Source organism: Notothenia coriiceps, unplaced genomic scaffold (genome assembly GCF_000735185.1).
Source record: "Notothenia coriiceps isolate Sejong01 unplaced genomic scaffold, NC01 NC01_scaffold00038211, whole genome shotgun sequence".
NCBI lineage: Eukaryota > Metazoa > Chordata > Actinopteri > Perciformes > Nototheniidae > Notothenia > Notothenia coriiceps.
In genome coordinates, this window is record NW_011370912.1 from 33,278 (window position 1) to 45,230 (window position 11,953).

Sequence of the window (11,953 nt, forward strand, 5' to 3'; positions counted from 1 at the left end):
CCCGATCCCCGATTTTTTTCTCCCGATTCCGATCTTTTGAAAATCACGTGATCGGCTCCGATCCCCGATCACGTGATCGGATCGGGACATCTCTATTATATACACATTAAATGATTATTGGTAGTGACTCTGAAGCTTAGTCCATTTGCTTAACCCTTAGTGTCTCAGTTCTGGTTGCTAACAGCTGAACCGACAGTAACTTAGCAGGGGAGTGAATTCAACAAATACCAGGAGCAGTTGTTGGTGTTTTTATAAGAAAACATCCAAAAGAAAATATCTTTAAATTATCATTTTATATTGCGGACTGCTACTTTGTTGCTGGTGTACTTGCTTAAAAACTGGATGTTGAGGTTGAGATGTCTGTTTGTATCTGGGTTGTACTCATTAATCATTACTTGAATGATTAATGTAATATTTCACACTAGTGCATCAGACTAGAAAATATCAGGTATTTTTCTCGTCAGTCGTGTTTTTTTCAGTCATTATTTCATTTTCGACTTCAAAAGATGCTCTGGATCTATTTTTGACAGTTGCATAGCTATTCAGGTGTTTCCTCAGAAATGAGCACTAACTGAAGATGAATCATCTATTTGAAGTTGACAGTCTCCTTTATGATTAGAATAGCTTTTCTTGTTGATGTTTTTTATAAAAGAAGCAATAACAATTTAATACCAAAGCAGAAAACTTAGTATATATATTTCCGGTGGTAAAAGCAATAAAAAACAGTGAAGCTGATCTTATCGCCTACAAGTTTTACTCCTACAAATAACACTTTAAAAACACATTCAACTTTGCCCGGGCGCACTGAGTGATCCAAAGGGCGTGGTTTTGCTTTTTGAAAGTGACTAACAGAGATTTGAAATCACTGAATAACAACATAAGCTTCAAGCAAAACTTAAAGTTGCTTATTATTCTCCACTCTTGCCCTCCAATTCCCTCGCTCGATACATCCTCCTCCTCTTCTTTCCCCCCAAAAAAATCAAACTCAGTCATTCATCAGCGCTCAGTCGAGGGATAATAGAAGCAGTGGGTGGTGGGGAAGGAGGGTGATGGAGCATGGGAGGGCTGAGAGGAGAGACAGTGATGGAGGGAGGGTGGAGGAACGGAGGGTGTGTGAAGGTGATGCTCACAGATAAAGAGATGGGAGGAGAGAAGGAGGATGATGAATGGCCGAGTGGACAGAAAGCGAGTGAGGCTCATTCTTCGCTGTCGTTGGACATGTCCTTGAGCAAGGCACTTAACCCCCTCAGCTGCTCCAGTCAACCAGCAGCAGAATACATTGTGATACTGGGCAGCGCCAAGGGGACATTTGGGTTTAACTGCATTAAGAAATACATTGGTGTTAGGGATGGAGCTATGTTTAGAAGTGAGGAAGGGGACGAGTGAGAAGGAGAGGGGAGGAAGCATGAAAAACAAGAGAAGGAGCTGAGCTGAATTCAAGGTTCAAAGCTTTTATTAGTCATACCAACCTAGCATAGCTACAGTGTAGTCATGACGATGAAAATCTTAGATCACAGGCTCCACCAACAGTGCAACACAATACAACAGAAAAACAGTAAATGCAAGTAAAAAGAAAAATAGTGAAATTGTGCAATAAGAGTCTATATACTATAATATATATATATATAATTAAGACATTGGTGGCTTAAAAGGGTTTAAAGGAAAAAGGGTTTAAAGATGAGACAGACATCAAGAGAAGGAAGTACAAAGAGAAGAGGGACAGAGGTTAAGACTGAAGATTGGAAACACAAAACCAGAATGAAACTGGTGTTAAGATAACTGGGACTGAGTAGAAGAACAGAAAAGGCTGGCCTACTTTATATTGTGTAACTTCTTCTATTACCTTGAACAAAACTACTGCTGATAATTAAGCGTGACTTCTATAATCAGAGAACTGCCAGGTTAACGCACCACAGCTCTCAGATCTTTCAGAAACATCACTTCATTGCGTGACGTGCCTAACCCTTTCGTTTTCCCCCAACTGCTTTCCTCAGTTGTCTTCAGCACATGTTGTTTCTCCTGTTCTCTCCCAGTGTCTGCATTACGTTTCCATCCTACTTTCTAAAACCTTACCTCCTGCTTTCATCTGTTTCACTTGTACTCCCTCTCCACTTGTCCCACTTTTCTTTTTCTTCTCTCCCATCCTTTACTTCTTTACCTCCTTTCATCTTTGAAACAGTAATGGCTCTTATCCTCACTTGCTACTCTTGTTTGGAGCCTCTCCTCTCATCTCGCATCTGATCCCCATGTTTCCTTAAGAGCTATATCGATGTTCCTTCTCTTCACTTTCTCCACTAACACACATTTCCCCCTCTAAAGACAACTGGCCATTTAGGGTGATGTATGATTTTGCTAATCAGGAAATGATGTGATGTGGCGATGCATTATACAAGCGTTGAATTAGATCTCATTTGGTCATTTGGTAGACCAATACTGCTGCATGTTTATGACAAACCTTAATAGTTTGTGGAAATGATTGTGAGTGTCACTCCCAGTCCTCTTTCCCTGTGTTAATGTCAAACTGTAAAGTGCAAAACATGTTTTAAATGTTTCCCCTTTTGAAGGTCTCTCTGGATAATGTTACCGTACTTTAAATTAAGAGAGTTGAAGTTCATGAAAGACAGAAAACGTCCTCATGTTTTTGGGGCAATAATCCCACTCTTGTTTAGGGTTGCTAGTGGGGATGGGAATTTGAAAGCAAATGTATATTCGAATATTCGACCCCCCAAAAAACGGTTAACCGATTGACCGAAATGTACATATCCTATAAAAAATAAAAAATAAAATAAAAGTTAAAATAAGTATAAAAGAAACCAAGTCGAATTAGTCAAATGTATTGAACTGGTGATCACAGTTTGAACAGTTGACAGCTATAGGCCTACAGCTTTCATGCTTAGAACATAACTTGGTTTTGAAATGAAAGAGAGATCATACACAAACAGCATAACGGGTTAGGGTAACGTAACCCTATTACAACAGATATCAACAACCTATAACAGGGCCTATGCATAGAATGCAGCTATTCAATACTCATTCTTCTTTAAGAATATGAGCATGTCTACATGCTCAGGGGAGAGGCGGGTGCGGAGGTGATTCACAATCAGGCCAGATGTAGAGAAGACCCTCTCAGCTGGAATTTGGGCATAAGATGAGGTTTGAGTCTGCGTGATCTGCCTGTAGGGACGGGCAGCAGCCATTTCATTAGCTAGAACTAGATCTGATGGATTTGGACATAAACGCGAGTGAAGTATAACCAGACGCGAGAGAGAGAGAGAGATCAGCACCTGCAGCTCTGCCTGCTGTGAGGGACCGGTGAGCGGAGCAAAACAAACCTTTAGACCCGACACATTTAGCTATGGCACTGTCGTATACATTGAATTATTCCATTTGATAATATGTTATCAACTTCGGCACCCCTCAAAAAAAAAAAAAAAGATTAATAAAAAAATGCATAACTCATATTCTCATATTCGAATACCTGAATAATTTTGAATATTCGATTAATCGTTCCCATCCCTAGTTGCTAGTAAGTGCTTTACAAACATGAATTACTGTAAGTAAAACATTGGAGTCCTTCTTCCACCAGTGCAAATAAGTGTATTTCAAACAGCTGTGTCATAGTGGACTAGGGTTTCTTCTAACGATAACACTCACAGGGTGGAAAACAATTATCCATTTAAATCCAAAAACAGTGATATTATGGGCTGTTATTATGTATAAACTATATTTCAGCACAAATTCAATGTGCTTTAAAAACAGTATTTATTTGAGCCAGCTCTATTTACTTTTAAAGCAGCATGAAGTAGAGCTCGAGGATAAGGTGCCAGATGCATCCAAGTCATCAGCTTATTTTACTGGCAGCTAGAAAGACAAAAAACCATTTTGATCAAGTACAAATGTTTTGTCTGTATTCTCTCCTGGTAGCTATTTAAGTGTGTGTGCTTTTCTTTCTTTCTGAGTTTGTTCTGCCAGTACCTGCAGCTCATTAGTGTGTTCACCTTCACCTTTGTACTTACAGAAACGTAGCAGCTTCATTCACAGTATATCCACGTTTGGTCTGTGTTTCCCTCTCAGCCAGAAACACATTATTCTATGGTTGTCACAACAAATGTGATGATGAAGCTCAGGGGAATGTATGCTGGAGCAGAGTGTCCTTTATTCGCCAGGTATGCTGACCAACAGTGTCAATTAGGTAGATTATTATAGTGTGTATATATACTGCAGATATGTCACTCTGCTGTGGGAGAAACACTGGTACGAGTCTCCCTCTGAGACCTGCGACTAGGAAACTACCTCTGCAGTATTTTAGGAAATGTGCTTCCTTACTGTCTTTAATACAGTCGTGTAAAAAGATGATACATAAAGGAAGTCCGTAATGAACATGTTTAGCCTAGCTTAGCACAAACAAACCTTTGAGTTTCACCACATTACAACATACCTGTGAGTTGTTATATTTGACATTTTTGCTATCATAGCTTTAGCTTGCACATATAAGCACTTTCTTTGCCAAAGAAAGTCCATATTTTCCCAGATGAGGCAGTACAGCAAAAGGATGCTCAGTTCATTTGGCTCAGCATATGTAAGGAAATCATCAACACGCTGTCATAAACTGGAGTAGGGCTTACATCATTATGTTTCAGATGATCTATGCCTATTAGCTTTCATCTGTGCTTAGGTATGTGCTTTTGTCACACGCTAATGGGTTTGCATATAAGCGCTTTTAATGAGGCATATGTGCTTTTTCAACACAGTCACGAAATTAATCTATTGATTCGTGTTCACCAACACGATTTCGCCATTGTTTCCGTGTCACACAGAACGATTTCAAAAGCAATAACAAATTAGAAGGAAAAACAGATTTAAAAAAAATACAGATTTCAGTATTCTGACACAGAACGATTTTAGAAGCAATGTATTTCTATTGGTAGTATGTTTCGTGCCTGCACCAAATAATAACAAATTAGAAGGAAAAAAAGATGACAAAAAATATAGATTTCAGTATTCTGAGGCTCTGAGCCCCTTCTTTTCCTCGCGGACGGCAGAAGAACTCCGACATTAAACAATTTAAAATAAAAGGATAGGGTTAGGCTTAGGGTAAGATATAGAGTAAGGACATGTTTTTATGAACCACAGCTTCCGGTATTCCAAGACCCGACTGGAAAAAAAGACGTGGTGCAGGCACGCAACATACTACCAATAGAAATACATTGCTTTTCAAATCGTTCTGTGTGACACGAAAGAAATTCAAAAATCGCGTTGGTGAACACGAATCAATTTCGTGACTACACGACATGCCGTGAGACTGGGTTGGCTTTTTATGTGCTGCAATCATGCTTCAATTGTGCTCATGTTTTTGTTGCCTTCGCTTGCCTTCTGTGGTTTTCATCATGTGTTTCTGTCTGTCCCTTTGCTCTTGTGTGTTGTCTCTTAAAGGGGCCATCATGCTTTTTAGGGTTTTCCCTTCCTTGTAGTGTGTTATATGTTTTTTTAGCATGTAAAGGCTAAAATCTCAAAATGACCTCCAGACGGAGTTTCTCTCACTCACTCTCCATCGAGAACTCAAGTGCTCATGATAAATATGCATTGTCCCTTCTTAAAAACAAATATATGAATATGTTTTTCTTATGACACTGAACCAGCATTGAACATTGTGTATTTGAATTATTCACCAAATTTCTAACAGCTGACCTGTAACAAACTCCTCTACAGAGAGAGCAGCTTCACTGATCCTATCAGGGCTTATTTGTAATGTTAAATTACAACATTTAGTGTGCCTTGGATTCATACCTCTTCCCCCATGTGACCCAACGTTTGCACACCCCTTGTTTAAAGTTTTCTTTTCATGGTTACATACATTATGCATGTGAGGAGAAAAAAAAAGCGGTGCAAGACTTTTTCTCCTTGTTCCTTCAGCAGAAGGAAAAAAAACCAGCGACTGAAACCATGGGGATGATTTTAAGCGAGGAACAGCAGATTGCGCAGAGACGGGAGAAGGTCAGGGGAGCAAGCTGAGCGCTGTAATGTGGGATAATGAGATGACAGCATCTAAAAGAGGCGCTGCAGACTCCACAGGCACAAACGCTACAGCACAGCCACACTGAGGCAGACACAGGGAGGGACTGGAGGAGATAAGGGAAAGGAGAATGACAGAAAGGGAACAGCAAATGAAGAGGGTGTTAGAAAGACAGCGGACAGAGATAATAATGGTGAAGGGTAAGGATAACCAGACGTAATTACAGGGGAACTTTCTAGAGGAAATAGGAGGAGAAATAACGGGACAATAAAGTCAAAGAACCAGAGAGACATAAAAGAAGACAAAAGGTGTTGGAGAAAGAAAATAATAATTGGAACTTCTTTACACACACATCCAGTATTTGTCTCTTGTTGCAATTTTCTGATTATTGCCAGTCTTCTTCATCCTGACGCTATCTCTTTCCCTTCCCCACACTCTATCTTTCCCTCTCACCGTCTGCGCTGTGATGGAGAGCTAAGCTGTTGTCCAGGGACTGATAATATGACTGCAGACTGCACTGTTTACACTGGTGGTCTGTTTGATCTCGCCAAGGAGCATTTGATTCCCCTCTCATCTTTTGTTAAACACTGAACCCGTCAAACACACTCAGGGCATCGCAGCGCCTCTGAATGCCCAGCAGGACGCAGGGAGACACACGTGGGATAAAAGGGAAGAGAGAGGATTGGCTGCCATCGCTATCACTGGGATTTAGGCCCGTCTTTAGAGATGCAACAGACACGTTCTTTTTGAGAAAGTCCAAACTTGTACGATGAGAAATGCGCCAAGACTTTCTCTGGGGAAGGCAACGAGATGCAGAATAATTATGAAATGATCACCAGGTCTTGGAAGCAACTTGAGGATTTCCACTTTGGATCAGGCACTTACTTGTGAGTAAGTTTAATTGAAACCACAGTATAGACTGGGACAATATCCAGATCGCAGTAAGTGCAATTTTGGTAAAGGCTAAATATCTGAAAGAAGTTTTGCGTGAGTGAGTCCGGTCTTCTACGGACTAGGGCTGTCCCGAATACCATTTTTCGGTCTCCGGATATTCGGTAGCAGCGGAATATTCGGATATGCTTCAACGCGTGTATTTCGGTTTATTCACAACATTCATTTTGTTATTCTACAGTATTGTTGTTATAGTTATTCGCTAATGTATACAACCCAATTTGTGTTCTTTGAAATTGAAAAGGATATTGCATTGTGTTTGTTACTTTCGTTGCAGTTGTATGATGTCTTAAGTGTAATTTGGCTTGGCTTCCTATTTTTTATGGACATGCTTTTATTTTGAAGGAGAGTTAGCGCTGTTGACAGGAAGTTGTTGTTGCTATGGAAACAACGTGACAGAGCTTAACGGAGAAAAGTCATATCTACATATGAAGACAGAGAAAGTAAACAATAACGTTTATGGTTAAGTGTTAGCACCCCATGAAGAGGCACAAGCTCTTACTGTACGTTGATATTGGAGATTTCAATAAATTCAACAGAAAAAAACGAAAAAAAACCGAAAAAAAAGAATATCCGAATAACGAAATTGAAACCCGAATAGTAATCCAACGAACGAATATTCGGATATTCGAGTACAGCCCTACTACAGACCTTATTAAAAAATCCTTGAATGTTACAGATCATCTTCAAACCATTTCACCATGATCATTTATTTATAATTTTCAATGATAATGCGAAAACTGTTTCAAAAATGGTCATTCCCATTAATATTGCAAATCATTTCAAAATTGCAATATCCCTCAAAATAGTTTCAATTAGGGTTTTATTACAAATCCTGCAGCTCTAAGGAAAGCAAAAGGTATTCACTGTTTGTAAGTGAGGTATGTTTAAATGTCGACAAAATTGGTAAATAGGCTCTCTTCGCTATTTTGTAACATAGAGGGAAGCTGTAGCACAAAAATAGAAAAGGTGTGTGTGTGTTATCACTCGGGGGAAGCAGGACTTGCTCTCGATCGCCTGCAGCTTTTTAGGACATCCTCCTTTTAGTATAATGAGAGTTTTCTGGGTAAAACCTCACTGGCTCTGCTTGCTGTTGCAGAGAAGATGTGAAAAATTAACAAATCTGTATTGATGTATCCCACCGTTGACAGCATGAATACGATTTGCCTCGACTTTTAGTATACCAGACTGCAGCGTGTGCAAAGCTTAATGTTTTCACCTTATTGTCAGGAATGGAGCAGCGAATATCGAGTACACCCCAGTTGTTTCTAAAAACAGTCGTCATCCCCTGGGAGTCCTTTTCCCCTTCGCCGATATTGCTGTGATGACATGCTCGTCTGCTGCTGTGACAGAAGGCAAACACACACGCACTCACACACACACACACACACACACACACACACACACACACACACACACACACACACAGAGAGCGCGAAGGGAAACCGAGATGGTGTAAGAAACGGGCGAGACATTTTAATTTCATCACAGCTTTATGAATCCTATCTGCAAACACTTGGCTTACAGTGCCCATACAAACCCAGGGGACATTACACAGTATCCATCTTCTTTTTAAAATGTAATGGGGTGATTCAGACACATTGCCAAAGTCATATTCGGAGCAGAGTTAGAAAGATGACAAGGTTAGAAGACAGTCCAAATGAGATTAATTCAGAGAGGTGTGGAGGAGACACAGAAAGGGAAGAGGACAGAAGAAGAGTGAGAGATTCCTCTAATGGAGATGACAAGCAGGAAGATGTGGGGAAATGGACCATGCATTTAATACAAGAAAAAGAGAATTAAGGTAATGAGGGAAATACAAGAATGATATGAATTAGAAAATGAAGCAAAGGATTTTCTGTGTGAATAACGCATGCCGATTCAGACGCTTCATATAAGAAGTGCTACTTATCGGTTGCTGGACTTCCTCTAGAAGAAATGGACACTGATATTAAACTTCAATTTAACACCATGTCATCTGTTTTAGACGAGCTGCTTTTTACCTCTACGGATGTCCCATATTCAAAAGTTACTTAATTTTTCCTTGTATGGAAAAAGATTCAGCTTTGTTCTATTTCCAGCGGTCCTCAGGGGAAAAGAGGGTAGAGGACTAATGCAGTAAAAGCACTTCAGCAGAACAACGACACATCTACTCAGACGCTAAGGGGTGTGTGTGTGTGTGTGTGTGTGTGTGTGTGTGTGTGTGTGTGTGTGTGTGTGTGTGTGTGTGTGTGTGTGTGTGTGTGTGTGTGTGTGTTACACATTGAGTTAATTTGCTGGCAGTCTCCATGGCAGCTTATCATCCTGCCTGTTAAGAACAATCAATATGAGCAAATGGATCAGCTGATGGTGAAGTGGCATGAGTAAGGACATGACGTACAGTAACCACACACACACACACACACACACACACACACACACACACTCTCAACGGGTGACTTAATCCTATTGCTCATGTTGGCCCTCGGGGTCCGTCTTACCAAGCGTTCAGCACATTTCACAGTCCCCTTAATCCCTTTAGGAGACTCCATTACATGTCAACAGTAACCCACCACCTACATCAGACACTGTGTGTAGGATTGTGTAAATTCTGGGGAGTGTATTTCATGTATGAAATGGAATGTGTACAAATCACAAAAGAGTCCAATCAGAGCAGACTGGGCTCTGGTTTCAGACAGAGGGTGAAAAGAGGTGCTGCAGCACAGACAGTATGAGACGAATAAAGCCCTTTTTGAACATTAAAGCATGGAGACATGTCACAGTAGAGACACTACATACAAATATGAACCTAAGAATGAGCATTACAGGGCCCCTTAAATACAAAATGAAAACACTTCTGGTTGGATTGTTTCATGATTTCAGGACCTCTATGCATAACATAGTGTGTCAAAAGAAGACACATTTTTCTAGTCAATGCAGAATACAGTTGAGCATTTGCTACTTGTGTGTGGGTAGGTGTTTGTGTGTTTTGGAATTTCTCTGTGACTTTTTGTACAGACTCTTTTCTGTTTGCTTCTGTCTAGACTCTCATATCTCTCCGAGCTGCGATTTGAGTCTCTTGCAGACAGCTGCTCTCAGCGTACAAATAATATCCTCGTGTGTAATAACTGGATCATTGGCTGAGTTCAGGACGTGTTTGAGTGGCGGATTACAGCTCTCCTTGTCCCTGGGAACGAAACACTGATGTGTCATTTGGCAGGAGATTTCATCCAAGGCTCGTAACAAGACCAATCGCACAACATTTTTTGCACGGCTATTCCCACAAGGAGTCGTTTCTCTTACCCCAGCCATGTTAACGTCATTCTCCCACATAAGGGCCTCAACACCGGCCCGTGTCCCCCTCTGACCCTCCTCATCACTCTTCCCATTTAAAATCTGCTGTCTGGGAATTTAGCCCACCGAAACTAAACACCCCAGCGGCCTTGGGGCGTTACTAATCCTGAAAGAGGGAGAGAATGCAGAGAAGATTAATAGGAAAAGAGAAATGGGCTGGGGAGAGTGTTGGACGAGAGATATGACACTGCAAATGGGTGAATAAAGGAAAAGGGCTTAAGTGGAAATGGCCTGCAGAGAAGTGGAGGGAGAGAAGCACAGAAGAAATAAGAGTTAGAGAAATGAAAGAGTACTTTTAGTACAATTACACTAGATTTTGGTAAATACTGTAAATTATATTTGATGTTTTTGCAGATATTTAACAATGTTTTTGAACACTACTTATTTAGCTTGTCAGCGCTCTCCGGAAGACAAACTATGTCATTAACTTTTTTTATCCTCTGGCTAAATGGCTAGTAAATGTTTAGATGTTACAAACCACTCAATGGATTACCTTTGTTTCTGGCTATTGTAAATGTGATTGCTTCGTGTATATTTTAGCCGGATGTAGATGCTAAAGGCTTATGTTTTGCCCAGCTCATATTTAAGGTAGACTGCGACCGGTGTTATAAAAAAAGAACTGCATGCTTGCACTCGGACATATTAGTTGTAGTATGTGGATTGAAAACCAACCAAATACCTTAATATCGTATTTAAAAAATGATGAAAAATTAATAATTGCTGCTTTCACATAACCTTTTTGATAAATAAATATCAGAAATGTTATTATAAGGGCTATGATATCTCTCTCCTTTAAAACCAGGGAATGACAATAATGCAATAATATGATAACTAGTCTCATAACACGATACTTGTATAATATTAATATATTGCCCAACCCTACCTTTTTCAATGTTCAATGCAGTCACAATGCATCCCTGACTACCTCCAGAAGTAGGTAGTTGCCGTTTGGGTGCATTTACACCTGAACGTTACATGTGCACATTTTTTCTGATTGCAATCTAAACACATTTAAATTAGGGCTGTCAAACGACTAACATTTTTTATCAGATTAATCACAGCTTAAAAATGAATTATTCATGATTAATCACCATTCGAACTATGTCCGAAATATGCCATTTCTTTATGTATATTGTTGTGGCAATGGAAAGATAAATGAAAGAAGACGGATATATCCATTTAACCTACAGTTTTTATGTTTATTATAACATTGTTCTGTGGTCAAAATGAAAGACAGCCCGCACACCTATCAATCATCAAACCGTGGGGTCTTAATTCATTACGTGCTGATTTCCATCAACGGGGGAGTACTTCAGGAAAGTCGACGGGGGGGCGCTAGTGGAGTACTTCATGACCACAGAGTGAAAGTTGTGATCAGCTGTTTTAGCGCAGCTCTCCAGTGAAGGGGGAGAGTCTCCCTCCGCAGCCGGTTGGCGTAGTTTTGGCACAATTCCGTTGTACAGACCGACGTTAACAGCAGCCCTTTCTGCACACGGAGACCGACTCTGTCGTCCGGTGATCTAACCGTCTTCTGGAAAAGCTTCACAAGTACGTCGGTACACAAATGCGCTTTGTGACACAAGTGACGGTACGCATTTCCGATTGTTGCTGCGCATGCGTACCTGCGTACCAGTTATGTGCACCCCTGATAATAGG

General features: G+C 40.4%; 1 protein-coding gene across 1 annotated transcript in view; it reads left to right on the forward strand.

The window, feature by feature from the left end:
* Nucleotides 1-11,953, forward strand: part of LOC104968086 (mannosyl-oligosaccharide 1,2-alpha-mannosidase IB-like) — a 52,756-nt gene that overhangs the window by 9,334 nt on the left and 31,469 nt on the right. The window lies entirely within an intron of this gene.